Below are 25,355 nucleotides of genomic sequence, written 5' to 3'. Positions count from 1 at the left end.
TATGCACCACTGCGTGCCCCGGCTACAACTCTGTATTTTGATTGGTTGTAGTTTTGTGTAATAGGGGCTTCTGAGGAGATCATTAGGCCCTAAGACTTCAAGTCAGGGTGGTGTAACCAACCCCAACTGTATGAACAAGTTCTTAGAACCACTGTACCCCATGTGCTTGCCTACTAGATTGCTCTAGGGGTGAAGGGGGTTTGGTGATCATCTCCAGCAGGTTTTCACAGGCTTAGTGCCTGGCCCTTCACCTTGCTGAGTCAGCACAGTGATTAGCCCTGTGTGCCCTTTACTCCTGGTGCACCTGGTGTACTTTGGTACGCTTCATAACTCTCCCCTAGCCAAACTTCCCATAGCCTGAGCTCTTTGCCGATGTCATTGACAGTGGCAACACATAAGTAACGAAAGCATAACACTGGGAAAAAGTTATATTTCCAACAAAAGATTGGGTTGAGGATGTACTTGCTTTCCTGTTGCTGCTTCTGTCCTGTTGCTGCTTTTGCTACTGCAGCAAATTGTGATCAAGTCAGTGCCTGAAGGGAGCGCAGATGTGTTATCTCATGCCTGGGTAGGTCAGAAGTCCTTCATGTACGTGTCAAGACACCCCACTAAAATCAGGGTGTTGGCAGGACCATGTCCCTTTGTAGATATCAGGAGAAAAACAAAACATCACTTTCTTTGCCTGTTCCAACTTCTAAAGGCTGCTCACAGTCCTTGGCTCACAGTCACATCCTCTATCTTGACAGACAGCAACTGGCGTCTCTCAATGGGTCCGTCCATATCACCTGTCCCTCTGGCTACATCAGAAGAGACCCTCTGAGAACTTTAAAGATGTGTGGGAGGTAATGTGGGCTCTGTCAGGCAGTCTAGAATCACCTCCCTTTCTCGTGGTTTTAATTTAATCACAAATGCAAAGTCTGTTTTATAGTGTCAATTAGTACATGAAAGATATAGATGCCCCTGGGGACTTTTTTTTTTTCTGACTAGCAAGGCAGGTCTGCATAAAGAGGGAAATGCAGACACAAATGCTATGCTTCAATAGCTACAAGCCAGGCAGCCTTATCCGCAGAGACAACATACCCACGATGAACAACTCAGGAAGAAAAGGGCTTATTTAGCCTTACGGTCTCTGTCCATGGCTGGTTTGCCCCACTGCCTTTGGCCCTTCGGTGAGGCAGGGCCAGCCGTGGTGAGCAAAGCTGTTCATGCCAGCCAGCAAGCAGAGGGGAAGAAGGAGCCAGAGTGTCAGCGGCTCCCTCAAGGCCTTGTCTTGAGGCCGCTACTGCCTCTTCCAGATCCTTCCTCCCCTGCCCCGTCTTTCTCACACTTTCGCCTCCTCCTTCTCCCATCCCTCCTCACCTCTGCCTCCTCCTCTTCTTATTTTTCTTCTTCTTCTTTCTTCTTCTTCTTCTTCCTCCTCCTCCTCTGCTTCTGTTTGTTTTCAGAGAGGGTTTCCCTTTATAGCCCTTGGCTATCCTGGAACTTGCTCTGTAGACCAGGCTGGCTTCAAACTCAGAGATGTGCCCGCCTCTGCCTCCAGAGTCCCTTTTTTTGGCTCCAGCCTTTGTCTTTACTTCTTCTGCCTGCCCGTGTGTGTGTGTCTGTGCTGGCTTGTGCATGGGAGCTCGCTTGTCTGTGTGGCGGCCTTTGGTGAGAGTGACTAAAGCTTGGCTTATCTCCCTGAGACTTCCAGCATCATTTCCAACCTCCTGGCTTCTTGGGACCCCTCCTTCTTTCCTGAAATGGACATTTATGTGTGTGATTTGTTTGTTTGTTTTGTTTTGTTTTTTTCAAGACAGGGTTTCTCTGTGTAGCCTTGGCTATCCTGGACTCACTTTGTAGACCAGGCTGGCTTCGAACTCACAGCAATCCACCTGCCTCTGCCTCCCAAGTGCTGGGATTAAAGGCGTATGCCACCATGCCCGGCCCTGAAATGGAAGTTTGGCCCTCACAGCTTGTCAGTCCAGCTGGCTCACTCAGGTGCCCAGGTGTCCAGGTGTCCAGCTGCCTTCTCTTGCTTTCACCACATAATGGAGAATAGCCTTTAGGCAAGCTTAAGAGATAAGAGTGAGAACTGGGCTCTGTTCTGGCATTCCTGGCCTCCAGCAAGGTATGAACTGCCGCTTTGGGGTCCCGGCCCCAGCTGACAGCTTCTATCCTCCACTCTCCTCACTGGTTCTTGCTACGTGGAGCAGGCTGGCCTCTAGCTCACAGAGATCCACCTGTTCTGCTTCCTGAGTGCTGGGATGGAAGGTGTTATCCACCACGCCCAGCCCTGCCATGACCTAACTTCCCAATAGTCTCACTGCCTAAAAAAGGTCCCCCCACCTCCAAGTACCACTGCCTAAGCCTCCAAAACAGGTCATTGCGGGCACATTTAGGATCTAGACCATAATACCATATAAGGGAGCCTCTGTTTTCCAGAAGGTCCAATGATTAAAAAGCACAACAAATTAATTTTTGCCAGTTTGAGACAGGGCCTTGCCGTATAGCCTCAACTAGCCTGGACTGCTCGACCTTCCTGCCCTGGCTTTCCAATTATGTGCCTGGCTTTACACCTGTGTGCCACTGTATCCAACTACAAACAAATTAATTTTTCATGCGTTTGAAATTAAAATCAAGAGGTTGTATAGTTGGTGTTCAATATTACCAGATATTTTCGCGCTGGTGCGACTATAGCAGCATAGCTTTTCAGATGCAGCCGTTTGCTGCGTGGGGTTCTGGAATCACTCTCATTTTTGTAAAGTTTTCCTCTCTGTGAATATGTTATAACTTATTTACATTTTCTTGTTTATGGGAACCAGAGTAGCTTCCAGTTTTAGGGCTACTATATTCCGTTTTGGACGTGGTATGCACATCTTCTGGTGACCACAAGAACACGTTTCTATGGCTTGCACGTGGATGTAATGTCTTAGCAACATGAGGCATGGGCGTGTTCAGTTTCCTTGGACACTACCACACTATATTCCAATGCACTCCTTCTGTGACCGCCATCCCTACTAGCAACGAATGAGAACCCTGTGCTGATAATTTGTCTTTATCTCCTACCTTTTCCGTTATAGAAGTCTGGCACCTGAGGTGCTTCCCTGCAGATGTGGTTTACATTTGCCTGACTGCACAACACAGGCTGCCTTTGAGCCATGTTCATCCCGACTCCGCCTCTCGCGAGATGGGACACACAGGTCTGTCCGTGCCACCGCGCCTGCCTTAAATCTTTATTTCATGGGCCTGGCTTTATAATTTTAAAAATCTGATTTAGTTCCATGAAGACATTTACCCAGTCAAGAAAATTGCAGAGGGGTGGTGCCTGGGGCTGCAGCTTGGTGGTGATGTGTTTGCCTCGTATGTTTGAAATCCTGAGTTGATTCCTAGTTAAAAAAAAAAAAGTCTGCCCGGGCTGGAGAGATGGCTCAGCAATTAAAAGCAGTGGCTGCTCCTCCAGAGGACCTGAGTTCAGTTCCCAGCACCCACATGGCGGCTCACAACTGTCTGTAACTCCAGTTCCAGAGGATCCGACACCTTCTCACAGACATATATATGGGCAAAACACCAATGCAAATAAAATAAATAAGTTATTTTTTAAAAATGTGTGCCGAACAATACGATTAAATAGCTTTGGGGGGGGGGGGGAAAGTGGGAGGAACACTTTTATTTCCTTTTCATAACAGAAATATTCATAGATAGGTTGAAAAATAATCCATTTCAAATTACTTCCTCTAAGTCTAATCGAGTGGATTTTCCAGTACATGTTTATTAATTCACTCCACTGATATGGTTTCCAGAGGCACTATCCTGCATGAGTTAATTAATCAATTAATTAATTAATGCATTTTGTCTTATGAGATGGTAACAAGCCTCTATACACATTTGGAAATCAATATCCTCTCTCTCCCTCTCCCTCTCTTCAATTTCTTTCCAAGATTCCACACTATAGCTCAGGCTGGCCTAGCACTCACTGTGTAGTCCAGGCTAGCCTCAAGCTCACTATCCTTTCACATCAGCCTCTCTAGTGCTGCCATTACAAGTGTGAACCACAAAACCTGTCTTGCACGTGATGAGTCCAGCGGCTCCACTCACGACTTCCGTCCCGCCTGCCCTGCACTTGGTCAGGCAGGCCCCTCCCTGCCGCAAGACCGACTGAGCCTGACTCCGAACCTTCCCTAGACTTGTAGCTCGAGTTGCGTATCTAACGAGGAGGAGAATAATTAGGAAAGAGAGAATTTAGTGAAGGGAGTTGGTGACGTAGGTGACGGGGTAAACTGAGATACGGAAGGCTACGTTATGACACAGAACTGTAAGAAGCAACAGGAAGGCGTTTCCACCGTAGGATACAAGGGCAGAGGTGATACAGTCAAGCATCAAGGGTTTGTCTGACGGAAGCAGGAACCTCAACTGAAGACAACTGTTGCAGCCTAGAACGGGCTGTGACAGAGAAGAGGAAGGAATGCCCCACCTTCTCCCACTGCCTTCCGGTCACACGACAGACAGTGCCTCTTCTAGGCCAGGTCTCCTGTAAGAGGCAAAGGAAATGGCCTCTGTGGTCGGCATCCCCGCTCCAGAGCAGGCACAGATCTGAAACACGCACCTGAGAACGAACCCCCTTCAGGCCTATCGCAACACTGCATGTCATACAGGCTCCTGCGGTCCCAGTTCGTGGCAGCTGAACTCTTCAGACAGGCCTACAGAATGCCCCAGCGTCTGCAGCGCCTTCACTTTGTTTGGAAAAGGATTTTATATTCCTTTTTTTCTTTCTTTCTTTTTTTTTTTTTTTGGTTTTTCAAGACAGGGTCTCTCTGTGTTAGCCTGGGCTGTCCTGGACTCACTTTGTAAACCAGGCTGGCCTCGAACTCACAGCGATCCGCCCACCTCTGCCTCCCGAGTGCTGGGATTAAAGGCGTGCGCCACCACGCCTGGCTGATCTTTACATGACACACATAACAAAGACACTTCCAGGATATCGGAGTCCAGTGTGACTGTTGATTCTTGAAAGCTACCTTTGGATCCTAGGTAATCTACACTCCTGACTGTAGTGTGCTCTAACACAGCTTAGAGATACATGTGCAAATGCTCCTTGCCTTTGATGGTATGAAAATATGACGACCGTCGTTTGTCCAGGACCATTATATATTTAAATAAGAAGATGAGAAAGCAGGGCCCCCAAACACAGTCATCAGGAAGTGCATGCTTTCCCAGATTAACTGCTCTTTTACGCTTTATTTGTTTTCGCAGTGGTGAGGGTTGAATACATACTAAGCAAGTACTCTACCATTGGAAAATATCCAGTCTTTTACAAACGTTGGCCTGTCTGTTTTGATGCAGGGTCACATTAAGTTGCCCAGGATAACTTTGAATTCAGTCTTCAGACCAGGCAGGTCTTGAACTTGTAATCTTCCTGCTTGAGCCTCTTGTGTATCAGTAGGATCACGGGACTGGGCTACCAGACTATGGACCAATGAAACGGTTTATCTAGAAACATAGGTTGCTTGTGATGCTGAGGGTCAAAGCCAAGCCCTGGTGTATACTTGGCAGTGACTTTATCACTGTGCTATACCGGATGGGACAACATGATTTGGTTCTTTCACCCAACTCCCAGGGGAGAGGGTTGAACCCAGGCCTCCAAACATGCTAGGCAAGTGCTCTACCACTGAGCTGCGTCGTCAGCCCATGATGCAATAATTTTTTTAAAAATAAGATTTTCATGAAGGCCAGGCAAGGTGGCCTACAGCCATATAGTAGTAAGTACATCTATAGTTAAAGCACTCCAGAGGTTGAGGCAGAAGATCATAAATTCAAGGTGGTCCTGGCTTTTATAACAAGGCCCCATCTCAAAAACAAACAAACAAACAAACAAACAAACAAACAAAACCACTGAAGTATACAACTTATGTTGTGTAGTGTCAGGGGATAACTATGGGGTTTTTTTGGGGGGGGGGGCAGGCTCTCACATAGCCCAGGCTAGCCTTGAACTCACTGCATAGCAGAGAGTGACTTTGAACTCCTGGTTCTCCTACCTCCATTTCCTATTCATGAAGCACAGGTGTGAGTCACATGCCCAGCACAGGATATCATCTTTTAAAATCTTTGAAATATTGGCTTATTTCCTTAGCAAAACTATGGAACTCTTTGCCTACCTTTATAAGCATAATGCAGTTTTGAAAATCACTTACATATTTTTTTTTCTCCATCAAGACATTCTAGACGCACATTGCATACCACTCAAGATGTGGCTAAAGCCAGCTACGAGTGGTGAAATAGAGACTTGTCTACTGTATTGTGTTGGCAAGATTAATTAGCATACGCTTTGGCAACTTGCTTAGTCATATTTATACGACTTGGTAGGAGTCCCTTGAAGAGAAGACCATGCAACTATTAAGCTGAACCAGCAGTATTAACGTGATGTCATTAAAAACTAAGGGAGGACACAATTAAATATGATGTAACCATACTTACTTGAAAATGTGCATGCTCATATCTTTCCTCTGCTTCCCAGACAGGTATGCAAAGACAAACACAGGATAGTGACTTTGATACCCACCACGCCGTTTATAATAGCAAAAAAAAACCCCTAGAAATAACAAGTCTTCAGTCCCAGCAGGGTTCACATTTTAAAAGGTGCAGTACCTTCATGCAATGAAATGCTGTGAAGTAGTTTTGAAAGCAGAGTCATTATATGTAGCTGAATTTGAAAAAAAAAAGTCTGGTTATGTAGTGAATAAAATAAAATAAATTATAGAAGAGAGTGTATAATATAAACCATTTGATAAAGAAATCAAGCAAACATTTGTAATATGTAATAGATATATGACTGACACAGATACCTACATCAAGATAATGTGTGTAATTGATTAACATATATAAAGCTGTCTCAGTAATTAACTCTATGATTCAGATTCTAGGAAATGATTACCCTTTACTCATTTCTGTGGGTGAGTTGTTTACAATGAGCATGCTGGCTTATCGCACATTATAATACTTGATTTATAATGCATAATTTATAACGAATATGTTTACAGCATACTACATTTTCAGCACAGGAAAACAGCTAAAAAGAAATACACGTGACTCCAGAGGTAGTTTCTTGATGAAGGAATTGTGAAAGATTTGTAAAAATGATTCCTGCTTTAACAAAGTATACTCTGTATGGATATCACACTTTTTTGTTTGTTTGTTTGTTTTGTTTTGGGGGGATGTGTGTGTTGAGACAGGGTTTCTCTGTGTAGCCTTGACTGTCCTGGGACTTGCTTTGTAGACCAGGCTGGCCTAGAACTCATAGCAATCCCTCTGCCTCCTGAGTGCTGGGATTAAAGGCTTGTGCCAACACACCCGCCTCAGATATCATACTTTGTATCAAAAAATAACACAGAGGTGATAGAGAGCCAGAAGGGACAAATTAAGTAACCTAAATCCCTAGACAGGATCCACCTGCTTCTGAGCTCACCCTTTTCTTTTGGGGGTGTCAGTGGCAATCTAGCGACACTCTTTCTAATGACAAACAAGGCATATCCGAATGCTGGGAGTGCAATGGGATGGCTCAGGCTACTTAAAAAGGCCAGCAAGTGCCTGGTGGGGAGGTTTCCAGGCTTCTAGGCTGGATTCATAAAATGCTTTTGCTGGGGATTTCCGCTGAATGCATTGTCACTACTGTGTTAATCAGACACACCACCATCACATAACATTCTTTTTTAGGGATACTGCCTCCGAAGGGCACTGTTTCTCATTTGGTTTGTAAGAAGTGTCAGTCCATGGGACTGACTCCAGGCCAGAGCCCGAGTGAAGCAGCAGCCGCGCCTGCTCGTCCCTGTGGCATCAGCTCCCTTCTCAGAAGCACTCACAGCTTAGTTTTTCTCAGAAATGTAGACCATCCCATGCGAAAAAAATGTGGACGTTGGTTCTCCACCTCAGGGATTCCTTTCTTGATAAACTGCCTTGTGGGCAGCCTCTCATATGCCCAGAAAATATTTGTGGCAGGTTTCTGATGCCCCAGTACTAGGGCTCCCCAGATCACTCGTGGTTTTCTCAGCACCTTCAGCCATCCTTGGGTTTTGCTTCTCACTGAGGAAGGCGTCTTGAGAACTCCGAAGAGCTGCTGTGTCAGCACCCCACACAGGAGCTGGTGGGCTTTTTGTTGCAAAAGCAGACACCCGGTCAGATTTATAATGGCATTTGCATTTGAGTCACCAAGTAGCCGTACCATTGCCTTTGGCGTTTGCTGTTTCATTGATGGAAAATCACTGAATTGCTTCAGCTCCCTGCTGTTGCGTTTGTAGTTGGGACGATGCCTCAAGGCTTTGTGGCAAGGGTTGCTGCTGGCATAAATAACGTTTCTTCTTCACAACCTCGAACCTTCCCAAGGACCAAAGCTAGGAAAAGAGAGGGGTTGGTTCAAACAGCACAAAGACAAAAATATGTTGGTTTTTTTTTTTCTGGGACCAACGAAAATGGATTATTTAAGTCCGTGACAATTTTGAGTCTCATCCGTGCCATGTATAGAGTAATCCTTTTTTTTTTTTTAATCTATTTAGCACTTGGGCACAAAGTACATGCCGTACCCAGGAAGTTCAAATGTCGATTATCATTATTAATATCATTGGTTTCCTTGCTTGGTCATTGCCAAATAAAACAACCCATTAAGTAAAAGCTGATGCAGGGGGAAATAAAAAAGGCCAGGCACAAAAGTGTCCCGGACAGAAATGGGTGGTTCAGGTTTTCCATTTTCCCTTGAGAGGCTGTTGCAGTGGCAAGGGAGGAAGGCAGGATGGAGGAGACGGTTTCCACGGTGTGTCATGCTCACAACTGTCCTGTGTCACAGTCAAAAGGGGTCTCTAGATGTCCTTGAATGTGATTGAGACAGAAACAAACAGTCCTGGAAAAATAAAACTGAAAAGAGGGGGTGGGGGGGCGGACACATGCAACCAAGGCAGAAACTGTCCTGTTTTGGCTCTGGAAAGCCTCCATATGGGGTCAGGTGTGGTTTGGTGCTGGCTTCTCTGGGGGATTACACCCCCACAGAGTCCTCCTATCTTTGTAGACAATTCTCAGTCAGCTCTGAGACAGGAGACTGGAGCAGGAATGCTTCCGTTTCATAGGTATGCGGCTTTCAGCTGCAGTGGCCAGAGGAATGTTCCAACCAGGCATTTCCACCAATGAGGCAAAAGCTGAGGGAGCCTTGTTATTTTTTGGAACTTCATAGAGCTGTGGAAGGAAGAAATGAGTATGCATTCTCTCTCTCTCTCTCTCTCTCTCTCTCTCTCTCTCTCTCTCTCTCTCTCTCTCTCTCTCTCTCTCTCTCTCTCTCTCCTCTCCTTTCTCTCTCTCTCTCTCTCTCTCTCTCTCTCTCCCTCTTCTCTCTCTCCCCCCCTCTCTCTCTCCCTCTCCTTTCTCTCTCTCTCTCTCTCTCTCTCTCTCTCTCTCTCTCTCTCTCTTCCTCTCCCTCTCTCTCTCTCTCCCTCTCCTTTCTCTCTCCCCCCCCTCTCTCTCTCCCTCTCCCTCCCTCTCTCTCTCCCTCTCCTTTCTCTCTCCCCCCCCCCTCTCTCTCCCTCTCCCTCCCTCTCTCTCTCCCTCTCCTTTCTCTCTTCTCTCTCTCCCTCTCCTTTCTCTCCCCCCCCTCTCTCTCTCCCCCCCCCCTCTGTTCTAGGGATCAAACTTCAAGCCTTGTAGCTGACATAATCTGACTCCCACAAAAGAAAAAAAAAGTTTTAGCACCAAAGCCTTTAAAATCCTTGGAACAATTTTGAGACCTATACATTAGTACGTGTGTGTGTGTGTGTGTGTGTGTGTGTGTGTGTGTGTGTGTGTATGTGTGTGTGTGAGTGTGTGTGTGTGTTACACGCACGTGGTGCCAGCCATCTGTCCCGTGGCTCCACCTCTAAGGCGGTGGGAAGAACAAATCATTCTCTCCGTGGTCTGGAACAACTTAAGACTCCAAAGAAACAGGAGTTCAACAGCCTGAGAAAACGCACGGATGGGAAGGAGGTTTACCTACCGTGAGCCCAGGAATGCCCTTGACATTCAAGCCATGCGCTGCCTCCTACCAAGCAGTAATTCTACTCCTGTGCCCTGCCCAAGCAAGTCCTGGGCAGTTCAGCTTGTGAGCCTCAAAACCAGGGAGGATCTTATTTCTTGGAGATAAGCCTAAGACCCAGTGGTACAGGGTTGATTTCGATTTTCTCCCGTAATTGTGGCCACTTCATTTATTTAAATATATTTTTAAAAGGTGTGGCTTGAAGTTTTACGTTTATTGGATGTATGCCAGGGTGATTTAGTGTTTACCCGGTGACTGGCTTCCATGTTGAAATACTTTCTAAATGAGTCTGCTGGTCACTGTACTGGAATGTTCCCTGGGTTCTCTTTTGCAATTGTAAAATGTTAGTGTTTAAAAGGGATACTGAGCCAGTTACATGCCCGCCTGTGATCCCAGCACTCAGGAGGCAGAGGCAGGTGGATCTCTGTGAGTTCAAGGCCAGTATGGTCTACTCAGAGAAACCCTGTCTGAAAAACCAAAAAAAAAAAAAAAAAAAAAAAAGATACTGAACCGGCATATGTGCTTTGACTCTTAGGAGACCTCAGGGTCACTTCAAAGGTATCATCAGGATTACAAAGATGACATAAAGGTTTTCACCCTGTGGCAAGATCAGTTACATCCTCTATCTTCTGGTAAAATGGTGGGATAGATTTGTCAAAGAATTATATACATGAGTGCATATATTTGAGGCAAAGTCTCTATTATATAGCCTGGCTGTCCTACAACTTATTATATACAACTCCAATTCACAGAGATCTAACTGCCTCTGCCTCCCAAGCGCTGAGATTAACAAATGTGCTTCCTAGGAAATTTTAAGAGAATCAGTATATACACGCGCGCGCACGCGCGCACACACACACACACACACACACACACACACACACACACACACACACTGACAGAATGAATGTGGGGCCTGGGGCTTAGCTGATAAGAGCACGACTGCTCTTGCAAAGGACCCAGGTTCAAATCTCAGCACCCACATGGCACCTCACACCTGTCTGTAACTCCGTGATCTGACACCCTCACACAGACACACATGCAGGGAAAGCACCAATGCACATAAAATAAAAATAAAATGGTTGAAAAAAAAAAAGAACAAACCTAGATTATTCCAGTAAAACTCTGCATCGCCATCATTAGCCTCAGCATGTCTGTTATTTAACACAGGTGTCATGCATCCCAGGCTGGCTTCTAGCTCCCTACATAGCCAAAGATGAGCTTGAGTTTTTGATCCTTCTGTGTTAACCTCCCTGGGATTACAGGTATGTGCTACCATGCCTGTTTTATGCCATGCTGAGAGTGGGATTCCTGACTTCATGTGTGCTAGGCCAGTACTGTACCAATTGAGCTACAAAAACAAAACAAAGCAAAAAAACAAAAAAACAAAAAACAAAAACAAAAAAACCCAACCAAACAAAAACAAAAACCCAAGTTCAATATTATAAAACAATATTTGAAAAAACAAGTGCTTGGCTGAGCGTGGTGGCACATGCCTTTAATCCCAGCACTTGGGAGGCAGAGGCAGGCAACTGCTGTGAGTTTGAGACCAGCCTGGTCTACGTAAGTGTCTATAAGTGTACATAAGAGTCCAGGACAGCCAAGATAACATAGAGAAACCTGTCTTGAAAAGCCAAAAAAAAAAAAAAATCAATGAAAGTCAAATTGTATAGTCACTTTTGTCACCACTTAGCAATTCCCTTTGTCTTAGCTGGTGTGCTGTTGCTGTGACAGGACATCGTGACCATGGCAACTTTTAAAAGAAAGCATTTCACTGGGCGTTGCTTACAGGGTCAGAGGGTTAGTCTATGCACATCATGGCAGGGACTGTGGTGACAGGCAGGGTGCCCAGGGTGCCCAGCTAACAGCTGCACAATGAATCCAGGAGGACTGGGTCTATCGTGAACCTTTGAACCCTCAAAACCCACCCTGGTGACACACATCCTCCAATAAGGCCACACTGCTCCTGATTTTTAACAAACAGTCCAACAAGTAGAACTAAACACTGAAATATACAAGCCTGTGGGGACCGTTCTCACTCAAGCCGCCCCACCCTTCACAAGCCAAGGCCACAAGGTTAAAGCTTACCACACAGTCCAGCAATTATGCTCCTGGGCAAATACCTAAGAGCGACCCTAAGCGGTGCCAGAGATCAAAGACAGGGCCTTATACAAGCAAGGCAAACAGCCTTACATTGAGCCACACCCCAGCCCTGTTTACCTAAGTGAGATGAAAATATACGTGCACATGGAAGTTGATGGTTGCTTGAAGAAAGGCAAAACTCTGCATGTGACCAACACATCTCTTGATAGTTAGACTAAGGTATGTACAAACAAAGAGATAAAACTCAACTTGAAAAGAAATGAACTACAGAGGTACACGCTGAGGTAGAAGACTTACGTAGTTTGCTTGTTTGTTTGTTTATTTATTTATTTATTTATTTATTGCAAGGATGAGAATCAAACTTACTAGGCAAGTGCTCTTTCAGTGAACTACATCCCTAGCCTGGAGACAGAAGATTCTTAAATGCACATTGCCAAGTGAAAAAAGCCCATCTAAAAAGACTGCCTTCTTCTATTTCAACTATATGACATCATAGAAAAGGGCGGGCTACAATGATAATAATAATAATAAAAAGATCAGCAGTTGCTAGGAGTTCCGGGTGGAGATGATAGCTCATGAGTCATAAGGATTCTTCAGGGCAGTGGAAGTATTCTACCCAACGCTGACGTGTGTTTGCTAGCCTCGTGAGACCCAGCAATAAAAAGATTGGACTTGGGTTGGGCAAGTGGCTTAGCAAGCAGGTAAATGTGCTTGTCACGGAGCCGAATGGCCTGAGTTCTATCCTGGAACCATGTGGGGGAAGGAGAAAGACAACTCCCGAGAATTGTACTCTGATCTCCACAAGTCTGCATGGACATACGTGCTGCTCCTATGCACGCACCTGGCATGTGTGTAGACGCACACACAGAGACAATAAATACTCCATCATAAACTATGGGCGTTAGTTAATAATAATTTATCACTATTGGTTCATCAATTATAAGAAGTGTACCTGACTAAGATAAGTTATGATTGATCAGGGAAACTGAGGGGATGAAGAGGAAAGACCATATATAGGAGCTGCAAGTACTGTGTGTTCAATGCATTAGCAAACCTAAAACATCTAAGAAGTGGATAGTTTCCATTTAATTAAATCTTTTGGTTAATGTCCTACAGAGTAATAGTAATCTTTGGAATTCCCCTTTCTATCCAATACTGTTACTCTAGGAAATAATTTACATATCAACCCATTCATTTCTGTGTAAACTTAGAGCAGGAGCTTGTGGTAATAAGTGGCAAGGTAAGCAAAGGTTCCTTTCACTGGGGAGTGACAGCTATGAGTGGATGTCACAGACAATGTCAACAAGGCACCCAGGCTTTGGATATACAGTCATCTTGTCCTTATGATGAACTTCTCCTTTCCCACTTAGTAATACTGTAGCAGCTCTTATTTGCGAGAGTTAGAACCTTGGATACACTGTTGGAGAGTCTTGCAGATAAGTTTCCATGTTATAAGCTCACTGCTTGTATCAGCCAGAGTCCAGCCAGGAGACAGAGACTACAGCAGTCATGTAAAGAATTGTTTGCCAAGAAGCAGAGAGCCAGAAAAACAAAAGGAGACTGGTATCCTGCCGTAGAACTAGTGACTTCGGGAAGGGATGGTCGCCGTTATGTCTGGAGAAATGAAGAGAGACGTTGATTCTTTAAATGGGAGCATTGGGTGTAGGGCAGGAAGATGTGGGCTTGCCCCTCAGAGCTCAGGAGGGAGGGCGGGATAGACCCAGCTGGTACTGGTCTCACTCAGGGGGGTAGCAGTTAGGTTGGTTTGGAGTGATGGACAATATGCAAGCTGGAATAAATTACTGCTACTGGAAGGATCTGCCACTGCCAGGGTGGCGGGCTGACTCTGGGGACACAAGAAGCAACTGGAAGGAGCAAGGGTTTGCTCACCAGCATCCTTATGGGCAGGCGCAACCAGGGAGCAAAGAGGAATTGTGCTTCGAGTAGGAAGCTGTAGAGGAACAGGTTTGAGGAAAACATATGGACTGTAACAGCCAGCACATGCTGTAATGGATATGTCCATTATGGTAAACATATGCGTGAGGCAAGACAGATCTGGTCTCACTCCTCAGCCTTTGGCTAAAATCAAGTACCGACACAACAGACTTTGTGCCTCAGTTTGAATATCCATTGCTGTGTAGCTTGGGCAAATATTGTACTACATTTCATTTCCGGAAAGCTCAGTTGCCTCCTACGAAAAGAGGGGCAAGAACAGCGATAGCACAAGGATAGAACGGCAATGGCACAAGGATTGTATAAGCACTGCCGTAAATCCTGCATGGGTATAGTGCCATCTACCTCTGTAGTCCCCACAACTCCAGAGGCTGAGGCAGGAGGATCACTTAGGCCCAAGAGTGAGGGGTCAACCAGGCAGTGCACGTCCTATCTCCTAAACAATGATAGGTAAATAAATAACTAAATAATATAGCACAGTGGAAGAGCTGGAATTCAAATGTAGGCAATGGTATTTCAGAGTCTATGTTTACTGGCTAAAGCCATCTCTAATATGCACAGCAAATGAATGAATGAATGTGATCAGTTTTAAAAAAAAAAAACTTCATCATACACATATATGAAATCCTCAAAGAAGATATGTATAAATGTCACTTTTATTTACCCGATGTAATTGTGGTCTCAGAGTTTTACTGCCTCCTTCTGCTAACCTAGGCCTAGTCCTCAAAGTTCCTGGCTTCTGTACAATCTAATCTAGGCCCAGAAACTTTTCAGCTCACTCTTTCTAGCTCTTTCTGAACTCTGGGGTAAGCAGTTCTGGCTCAAACTCCTCTCCAAGATGACTGATTCAAACTAAGTTCTCTCAGCTTCTGACTAAATTGCTCTGCTTGCCCTCAAACTAACTCTAGCATCTGTTCTAGTCTTCCGGTTCCTTCTCACTCTCTGGCTCCTTCAGTCTTTGTCTGTGTCTAGCTTGTTCTCTTTTCAATCTGTCTCTGTAAAACTCTCCTGGTAAAACTGCCTCTCTCTCTCTCTCTCTCTCTCTCTCTCTCTCTCTCTCTCTCTCTCTCTCTCTCTCTCTCCTGCTCTCCCCTCAGTCATCTCTTTTTCTCGTGAGAGTTGGGCAAATCCTCTCTGAATCATTCTGCCAAATCTTTCTCTGATTTGTCACTTCATCTGTCAATTAGACATCACTTTCAAACATGGGTGCTTCCTTTTAAAAACTAAACTTTACCTTCATTGTTTGGGATGGAAGGTGTGTACTAAGAGCAAGTCTGCATTCCAGCCAGATCACCCAGACCTGGAAGGTCTTTGGATGTGATCAGAGCGGCCATGTTGCTGGCTTAAAATTCCTCTAGAGACATGAAAAACATTATATTAAATTCTCTTGTTTGTCTACAACAAGATCTTGCTATGTAGTCCTGGCTGGCCAACAAGGTTGGTTCTGTAGACAGGTTGGCCTCTTATTTGATGTGATTATCCTTCCTCAACCTTCCAAGTGCTGGGATTACACATGTCTAGCTATCTCAATACAAGTTTCAGTTAAGAGCTGGGCATGGTGGCTCATACCTGTAATCCCAGCACTCTGGGAAGCAGAGGCAGGCAGATCTCTGTGAGTTCAAGACCAGCCTGGTCTACAAAGTGAGTCTAAGGCAGCCTAGGCTACACAGAGAAACCTTGAGGGGGAAAAAAAAGGTTCAGTTAAGGAAATAACAATACAGCCTGCCATTGGCACTACTACTATGTACTTGCTGTTAGCTGTGAGATGAAGAAACACCAATTAGGAATAGAGTGGCCTCCTCGTAACATTTCACATCATGCATCTGAAGACACAGGAATGAATAGTTGATGATTTGATGATGATAGATTTAAGAAACACACACACACACACACACACACACACACACACACACACGCACGCGCGCGCGCGCGCGCGGGCGTCACCTTCCTACGATATGTTTAACCACATGCAAGGTAAAGAATCCAGGTAGGGGAATGATTCCATGCCTCACAAGGATTAAGGACTGAGCACAGATGCCCATGCAAAGCCGCACACAGAACCACGCACCTCTAAACCCCGTGTTCAAAAGGGAAGATGAGAAGCTGAGGCAGAAAAATCCCCGAAGCCTGTGAGCCATGTAGCCTGGCTTACGAAGCACTTGAACAATAAGGTCCCTTTCACCGAAGACTGACATGGGGAGTTGCTCTCTCATCTGCAGAGGCAAGCCATGGCAGGCCTGTGATTGCCCTCACACGGGAGAACAGGCACACAGCACACTGAGATAAATCGATCAATATTTGATGAACCCCACATTTTGAAAGACTCAGGACCACGTCCAAAGCTGTAAGTGCAAAGCTTGAAACAACGTGGATTGTTTAGTCTCTGTCCACTTTATTCCGTTTACTGAAAAGGAAACATATCTGAAATAGACTCTAAAATTACCGAAAGAGGTCTTTCGGGGCCAAGTCACCCAGTGCCTTTCCTGGATTCTCCACTTCAGCTTGTGTTTGGACGCAGTCAGTAAACTCAACCTTAGTCCTCCCTGGGAATTGCCAAAAGGAAATGACATTTCAAAGAACTCAGCTGGTTCCACAGATAAGAAACTTTTAAAATAAATAAATAAATAAAACAAAAGTCTGCCAAAAAGACCTTGCCAAACATCTCCAGGCAGCAACCAAGAATCCCAAGAATCCGTTCAGTTCCCCTTCAGCTCCACCCTACTTTTGTGGGCTTGTTTTTATGCAAAGCATTGTGTGTTAATTGGTTTGGGGTATCTTCCTGATGTGGGTTGTGGTTGAAATAATTAGTTGTTTTGAAGCAGTTACCTCTCTCCCTCTCTCTCTCTCTCTCTCTCCCTCTCTCCCTCTCTCTCTCTCTCTCTTTTTGGTTTTTTGAGACAAGGTTTCTCTATGCAATATCCCTGGCTGTCCTGGAACTCTCTTTGTAGTCCAGGCCGGCCTCGAACTTACAGAGATTCTCCTGCCTCTGCCTCCCAAGTGACAGCTGGCTCCAGTTACCCACTTCTCAAAGACAAGACTGAAAGTGCTTCTCAGATAGTTCTTGCCCCCCCCCCACCTCTGTATCAGACTCCCTGCCTGCAAAGGTGATCGAAAAAGGAAAGAAAAAAAAAAAAAAGAAAGTTAGATTTGTATAGCCAAATAGAAACATAGCTAAATAAATAACTGTGCCAGAGGGGGGACACCACATCTGTGTCCTTAGGATTCTGTCTCCCTCCTGACAGTCTTTCCCAGAAGGCAGAAAAAGTAGGAAACACAGAAGCCATTTGCCTGGTGGCTTTGTGTCACAGTCCCACTTCATCTGCTAGTCAACTGCAAGTGTGTGATAAACCATGCCATCAAACGCCATATAGTTCTGTAATTAAGTCAGGCAATCTGTACTAACGATGGCGGGTAACAAGGGTAACTTTCAATGGGCTGATGGAATTAGCATTTGTCTTGCACCCTAGTGGAGGACAGTCCTATATTGTGCTCGGAATACAGTGGGTATTCCAAAGTTCTTACCTAATTATCTATGATCGGAAATGAGAAAGGAAAAAAAAAACCTTCATATGTAGCTATGCCAGTTGAAATTTGATGAAGATACTTGGCTTAACACACACACACACACACACACACACACACACACACACGTAACATACTCGAACACATATGCACACTTGCATGCACACTTGAACACACACACATGTGCACATGCATACACAATTCGAGTGCACAGACCTGTATACATATGCATTGCATACACCACACACACACACACACACACACACACACACTTGCCCTTTTCCAAAATACTATTCCATTGTTGCTTTTGTTTTAATTAAAGCATCTTCTGCCTGACCTGCAAGAGCTATGAATATAACTCCAAATTTTCCAAAACACCTTACAATTGTGGCCTGAGGTCGCAGCACTCACAAAGACAATGGAATACGTTGATGTGTGGAGGGATTGTCACAGGCGTGTCTGGGCTTCTTCCTCCCAGGCTCCCAGGAGCTCTCCCTGGAAGAGATGCCAAGGGTGTACAAAGGTCTGCCCTTGGCTACAAATAACCGTGCTATTCTAAGGATGCCTAGGCCTCTACAAGGCAACGGAGCCGGTAGATTCGTGAGTCAGATTTCAGATCCCAGCAAGAAAGCATCCAGTGGAGCACTGTGGGTCCCGGTGAACTAGATGCCAGCCTCAAGAAAGGGGAGCGCACTGACAGTTACACAGAAAGCTAGAATTCAGGGTACCAGTTAGGACCAGAGCCTCATAGAGGACTTCCCTGGCTCTGATCCAGCAAGTCAGTTTCCCTCTTTACTCTTCCTGTGCTTCGTTCTCAATGACAGCTGCAGTGGTGGACAGAAATCTGCATCCCCTCCATCCTAGGAAGGAGCCAGCTTTACAGCTAATAGACAGAATTTTAATTAGTTATCAGGAAATTAGAGCAACGTGACCTCTGCCACCGTGATGCTAGAACTCTGGGCCAGGCCGGAATATAAAGCTGGTTGGCCAGTTGTGGTCGTAGGTTCCGAGGAAATGGTGTCAAGGCACCAGGTTTCCTAATGCTCCTATTTTACTAATGGTACAATCACTTTGCCACCATGGACCTTAAACCCAAGAGGCTCAGCACAAACCCTGCCAGTGTCACCCATATGGTCCTAGCCAGTGTGTTTCAGCTATGACTTTCTCCTCCAGACAGACCCTGGCTTCTGTACCTGTTGGCTTTCATGCCGTTGGCTTCCTCTTATCATCACTGTGCCCTTGGCCTTGTAAATGCTGCGATTGTTTCCTTCTGGAAACCTAGCTTTCTGACGTCATTCCATCCCAGCCCTCCTCTGTTCAGAAGCCGTCAATGGCACATGCCTGCGTGCTAGTAGATAAAGGTCAAAATTAACCTGGCGTCTGCGGGCTGTGAAAGCCTGGCCCAGAGTTGCATTTCTGCTCTTATCTCTTGACATAAATTATACATTCTTCCCAAGTGATTCTATTGGTGGCCTGAGGGCGTTTCACTCCGTCCTGTTTCCTTCACCTCCCCAAGGTTGTGACGCCTTCCTGGAATGCCCTTTCTTCATTGATTTCCCTAGGTACAGCCCCCTGCCTCCTCAGCTAATATACTTGGGACTAAGAGAGGCCTGAAATAGGCATTTTTTATCTTTGGAGGACCTTTTCCCTAGATGTGTGCCAGGTTTTATAATTTAACATCATTATTTAAAGTTGTGTCAGAGGATTGTGGACTCATCCGTGGTCAGTCATTAGCCTTTATCCGTGTGTGTGTGTGTGTGTGTGTGTGTGTGTGTGTGTGTGTGTGTGTGTGTTTAGGATCTAGAGTGCTCTATATGGTAAGCACATGTATTATCCAATTAGGCCTTATGTGAAGATGCTAACTTATATTCTTATTTGAAAAGACTATAAGAGCCTCATGCCTTGTTCTTCAAAGTGAGGCCCACAGACCCGCAGCTGTGGTCCCTTGGGAGCCCCTTAGTGACAGTGTTGGCCCTACCCTCTCCTACTGGTTGGGACCTGCATAGTAACAAGACTCCCAAGTGATCTGAGCGCACTGTGAGGACTCAGAGGTACCCAGGGCTAGCCCCACTTGAGACAATGCCTAGCAAGGAGGAGAGAGGGCAGCCTGAGCTAGTGAGGAGCATTCTGAGACACATCCCTGAAGTTAAGTATGTCATGTCATTGCCCTGCTGAAGATTGTTGAAAAAAAAATCACTTAATCATTCAGAGTTTTGCAGAGTGGTTGGGAGATTCAGAAGAATCAAGTAAACGTGGAAAAGCGGTGTTTTTAATTATGTAAGGTTTACACATATGGTTAAGTCATTATTATTGGTTTTTTCTGAATCATGCCTTCCTTAGGGTGTCAGAGCTGGTTTGTGGCAGAGCAGGGACCATGACACAGTCTCTTGCCTTGTAGTGCAGTCCACAGTGAGTGGGGGTTCCATCACCACAGGCTCAGAAAGGCTGGACGCATCTCTGGAGAAAGGAATTTGATATGTTCCAGGAGTCTTTAAATGTGTCCGTACACTGACCCAGTGGATCCTCTACTGGGAATCTGCCTTAAAGAAATAAACAGGAGCACAGACGAGGACTTGAAAGTAGTCATGCCCGTCGCAGATTTACTTACATTAGGCTAAAAACAATCTGCAAACAACCTGACTATCTAACAACTGGGGATGCCTAAGCAAATTATAAGAATTCATAAACTAGTACATTATGTAACTATTAAGATTTTTTTCCGCTTTAAAAAAGTTTGTAAGGGCATGCGAAAAAATGTTCAATGTAATATTTAGCCAAAGGAAAAAAAGAGATGGATCATAAAATTATATATAAAGTATGATCTCAACCCTGTTTTAAACAGTGTGTGGAGAAACACTACAGGGGGACTTAGGAAAATGTTAACAGTGGCTGTCTCTGGACAGAGCACTTTTTGTGTTGGCTGTTTTAAAATGCTGCTTGGCGGACTTTGTGCAGAGTTCAGGGGAATGTCTTTAATGAACTAAAAACCTGGAGGAGCTGGGTAGTGCACACCTTTATTCCCAGCACTTCGGAGGCAGAGGCAGGAGGATCTCTGTGAATTTGAGGCCAGCCTGGTCTACAAAGCGAGTTCCAGGACAGCCAATGCTACAAGCCCTGTCTTGAAAAGCAAACAGCCACAACTACAAACTTCGTGCTGGATACTCTATAACCCATAAAATGGAAGTGTATTATCTGCTGGCTAGTAGCCACGGCTGCTTTTAAAATAACTTGTCCTTTTATTATTTATTCACATATTTATGTATTAAGACAGACAGGGTCTTGCTCTGTATCTGAGACAAGTCTCAGACGTTGGGAAATCCTGTCTAGGCCTCCTGCATGCTGGGATTATGGGCACAAGCCACTATGTCAAGCAAAATAATTTATTTTGTTCTTCTCTCATTATAGAGAAAACACACACACACGGTTTTGTTCTCAGCCTTCAGACACTATCTGTAACATTTGTGGGGCTAAAGTAAGAACACAAATGAGGGCCCATATAGCACCCATCTAAACACTCAGACATTAGAAGTCATGCCAACCTGCCTGTCAATGGAATATTTCACTTTTTCTGCCTTTACAAAGACACCTTCATAATGGCCTGGATGTCTGGCTTCAGATTTTTCATCATCCAAGTCCACAAAGGACCAGCCCTGGCCTGCCCCTCCTCATCCCCTTCTTTTTCTCCTCGAACACCCAGTTGCACTTCCAGGGACACTTGCACACATGTGTGCCCTGCCAGAGGAGCCTCATGCCTCTCGCGGGTCTTGGAAGGTGTGCTGTAGAGGGGCCGCTGACTCTGTGGAGGCTACGTCCAGAGAACAGGTCTGCTTAGGACATAGGTGTAGGGACGGTCCTTCTTTCTCCATACTTAGAGCGAACCTGAGAGGGATGTGCTTGGCTCATTGGATCCCTGGCCGTGTGGGGAGCAGGGCACCCCATCTTCTATCTGCTGAGTTCATAACAACACACTATTGAACCCCTACTGACTGGCCTTTCTTTTTGTATCTTTTCAAACACACAATTTGAAAAGTTGTCGAGTGATCCTGGTGGCAAGCTACTGTAAAGATTTCATTGTCAAGCTAACCTACCAAGACATGCAAAGCAAAATCAAAACCAAACCAACGGACAGCTCGTATGCTTCCAGCCTGGTGTGGGAGAACGACCCTATAAGCCCAGCACTCTGAGGCTGAGGCAGGAGAATCCTGAGTTTGGAGCTAGTCTAGGTTACACAGTGAGGTCATGTCTAAAGAAGCAAACAAATAAAAAAGTAAAACGTGGCCAGGCATGGTGGCGAGCACTCAGGAGGCAGAGGCAGGCAGATCACTGTGAGTTCGAGGCCAGCCTGGTCTACAAAGTGAGTCTAGGACAGCCAAGGCTACACAGAGAAACCTTGTCTCAAAAAACCAAAAAAAAAAAAAAAAAAGTAAAACGAGCGCGCGCATGCGCGCACACACACACACACACACACATACACACACAAAATCTGGCATATCTTAAGTATTGATCTACATATAGACTGTCTTTTAGAAAAATCATCCTGCCTGAGATTCTCAGCAGCACCTAGTGTTCCATAGCATGCCATCATTGAGTGCTAATGAGCTTTTTTAAACGCCGCCAATCTGATAGGCAAAACAGGACATGTGCGCTCTCTCTCTCTCTCTCTCTCTCTCTCTCTCTCTCTCTCTCTCTCTCATCTTCTGCCTGTGAATGTCCCTTTTCTTATTTGTATAGGGAAAGCAAAATACACTTTACAGGTGCTTTCCAGCTTCAACATCTGCCTTTGGGCATAGATTGGAGCGGTTTTTTACTTTGTGTACTGTTTTGAGATGGGATCTCTGGTACCCCAGACCAGCCTTGAACTTACCACATTGATGAAGGTGACCTTAAACTTCTGGTCCCCCTGCTTCAACCTCCCAAGTGCTAGGGACCAAGGAGTGCATCACAAAGCCTAGTCCAGTGGTCCAGTGATGCTGGAGATGGAGCACAGGGGTGCTGTGTGCCAGGCAAGCCCTCTACCACAGAGCTATCTCCCCAAAGCCTCGCTATTATCAAACCATGTTGTTAGTACCCTGGAGGAAGAAACAGAAAGATTGCTGCAAGTTTGAGGCCAACCTGGGCTACTTACCTGATGAGTTCAAAACTAGCCTTGGCTACATTGCCAGACCAAATCTCAAAAAACAATAAGTGAAGTTTCTCTCCCCACCCCCTGACCCCCGTTTCTGGATCAAACAACTTCTGTGTGACTTATTCATGGAAGTTAATGATGGTTGATGCTTTATAGAGCTAAAAGTGATGGAAATAATCAAAAGAGAAAGGTTTTTGTCAGTAGAAACATTGATGCCACATTGTAGATGTTTAATTACTGGGGAGGGGAGGGCTGGCTGAAATTCTGCTCTTTGTGTGCCGGCTTTGGGGAACCCGTTTCTGCTAGGTGGAAAATGCAAGCTGAGTAATTCTGAGAAGGGTGTGGGGGCGGGGGGGGGGCAGGGGCGGAGAGGCAGACGCCAGCCTGGCTAAGCACCACACTGTGTGAGGCGGGGGAGAGAGCAGTAGGAGGAAGGAGACGCGGTAGTTGAGGTAAGTCGTGGAAATCTGAGGACAGAATGCAGTTTTAAGATCATTTTTAGGAAGTTGGTTTGTACGATAGCCAGCTGTCAGGAAAGCTGTAGTGGGAGCTGCATTCATAACCTGTACTTTGAAGTTGGACTCGGACCTATTTTTAGATGCCCAGGCAAGACTCAGACCTCAAAACAGGTGCCTGCCCATGCAGCGCAAGGCACAGCTCTGGTTAGATCCACTCTGTGACTCTCCAATATAGAAAGAAGCCCCCACATTGGGCCACTTGCCCTCTCTCAGCAGGGGTCAATGAGACAGCGAAGGATGGCGGCTAGAAACATCCAGAAACAGGAAGTAGGAGTCTGCCTTGCCAAAAAAAAAAGAATCAGGAAGCAGCTTGTCCCCAGCTCATGTGGCCTCAAGGGTAACTTGCCTCAGAAAGCTGAGAGAGATGGAGAGAGCGCGCCTTAAGCCACAGACAGATCAGTCACTCTCCGGCTCACACATCCTCAATCACGCTATTTTAAAAACCCGAGCGCCCTTATCTTTCAGCCTGTGGGAGTTCGTCTCTGTTACTTGTAGGTGAAGATACTCTCACGGGCTAATTTAAGTCCAACTAAGTGAGAATTCTGATAGCGGGTTGAGTTCTGAAACACCACAGTCTGGATTCGTCTCATGCCAAGTAGATCGGGGCCTCTCTCAAGAAGCCACCCTGCACTATTTTGGTTCCCAGAGCGCCCTGCACCCTCTCGCTGCCCTCTGGGTTTTGTCTTCCTGGAAGAGGCCTGCCTCTCTCTGTTCTGGCTCAACTTCAGGGCTCTGTCGGGAGCCAACAGCGTCAGACAGCTTTCCCGGAGCCTGGTGCCGGAGTTGGAATAGTCTCTGGAGAACCCACTTCTTTTCAAAGCAGGGCCCTTTTCAAACTGTGTTCCTATTGCCTGGACTGTCCTTTGAGTCACCGGACGGTCACCGTTAGGGTCACCGTTAGTTATCTATGCCGTGATGAGACTAACAGGGAGCATACGATCCTTCCGTTTCCACCTCCTGGGATTGAGTCTACAGGTGAGCACCAGCACTCAAAGAACAATATCCAGGGCTTTGTCCACGGTGAGGCAAATACGCTACCAACTGCGCCAGATCCCTAGCAACTAACCTGTGTCAGGTGCATATTGATTATCCGCAGTAACGGTTCCATTATGACATCTTGATCACACTCACGTCTCGTTCTCCCTTCTCTCCCAGCCCCCCCAGTGTTCTCCTTTCTTTTTCCATCTCCCCACTGGTCCCCGCTTCTACCTTCAAGTCTTCTGCGAGCGTGATCCGCGCGTTTCCGTGGAGGTGCATACAGGACTATGCGCACCTTACCAGTGTTTTGGAGACAGTTTCGTGTATCCAGGTGGTTTGAACTCACTTAGTGACCCCGAGTGGCCTTGAATTCCTGACCTTCCTGCTGCCCCTTCTTAAATGCCAACAAGATAGGAGCAGCCTGGTCCAATGCCCCCTCCCCACCTTTTCTACTTGTATATCCAACGCTAATACAAAGTATGGGTCTTTTTTTTTCTCTCCTCTTTATGACACCATCTATCCCTTTAAACTGTACAGTCCAGATGTCTCTCAGTGGCAGATCGCTTGAAACTAGCACACGGCTCTGTGTTTCATCCCTAGCAGTTAAAAGAAAGTATAGATGCCAGTGGTTTTTTGTTATTTTGTTTTAGTATGGTTATAACTCAGTAAAGCATTGGCACTGCCTATGATTTCAGGAGATTTGCATTGTCCCCCAAAGAAACTCTCTTAGCTGTCCTTCCCTTGTCCCAGAATCTGGCAGTCTGTTTTCTGTCTCCCTAAATTTGCCTGCTCTGAACATTTTCAAATAAATGAAGTTTTACAGCCTGTGGCTTGGTGTGTCTGGCTTCTTTCACTTGGGCTGATGTTTTTCAAGGGTCAGCTGGTTGAAGCAAAGGCATCGGTATTTAATTATTTTAAGTGGTTCAACGGTATTCCAGCGAGCTGCTCTTTCCTGTCCTGTTTGTCCAGGTGGGGGGACATCTGACTTGTCTCCATGTTGGGACTGTGATGCTCAAGGGTGCTGCTGTGAAGGTTTGTATGCCAGGTTTTGTGCCCATGTACATAGTTGGGCTCTTGTTATAGCTAGGAGTGGACATCCTGGGCTGCGTGGTACCCCTCTTTAGCTTTTCTAGAA

General features: G+C 45.7%; 2 long non-coding RNA genes across 2 annotated transcripts; one reads left to right on the top strand and one right to left on the bottom strand.

The window, feature by feature from the left end:
- Positions 1-19,797: 19,797 nt before the first annotated feature.
- Positions 19,798-24,432, bottom strand: LOC311608495. The gene is made up of 3 exons (XR_014782989.1): positions 24,309-24,432; positions 22,464-22,668; positions 19,798-20,139 (listed from the first exon to the last, which is right to left on the bottom strand). It is a non-coding gene; the product is annotated as an uncharacterized lncRNA (long non-coding RNA).
- On the top strand, positions 23,137-25,045 carry LOC311608497. Its single transcript, XR_014782991.1, has 2 exons — positions 23,137-23,176; positions 24,398-25,045. It is a non-coding gene; the product is annotated as an uncharacterized lncRNA (long non-coding RNA).
- Positions 25,046-25,355: the final 310 nt, after the last annotated feature.

Source organism: Acomys minous (genome assembly GCF_964271855.1).
Source record: "Acomys minous genome assembly, chromosome: 11".
NCBI lineage: Eukaryota > Metazoa > Chordata > Mammalia > Rodentia > Muridae > Acomys > Acomys minous.
Note: the sequence above shows the minus strand (reverse complement) of the source record. Positions and strands in the feature narration are given on the sequence as shown.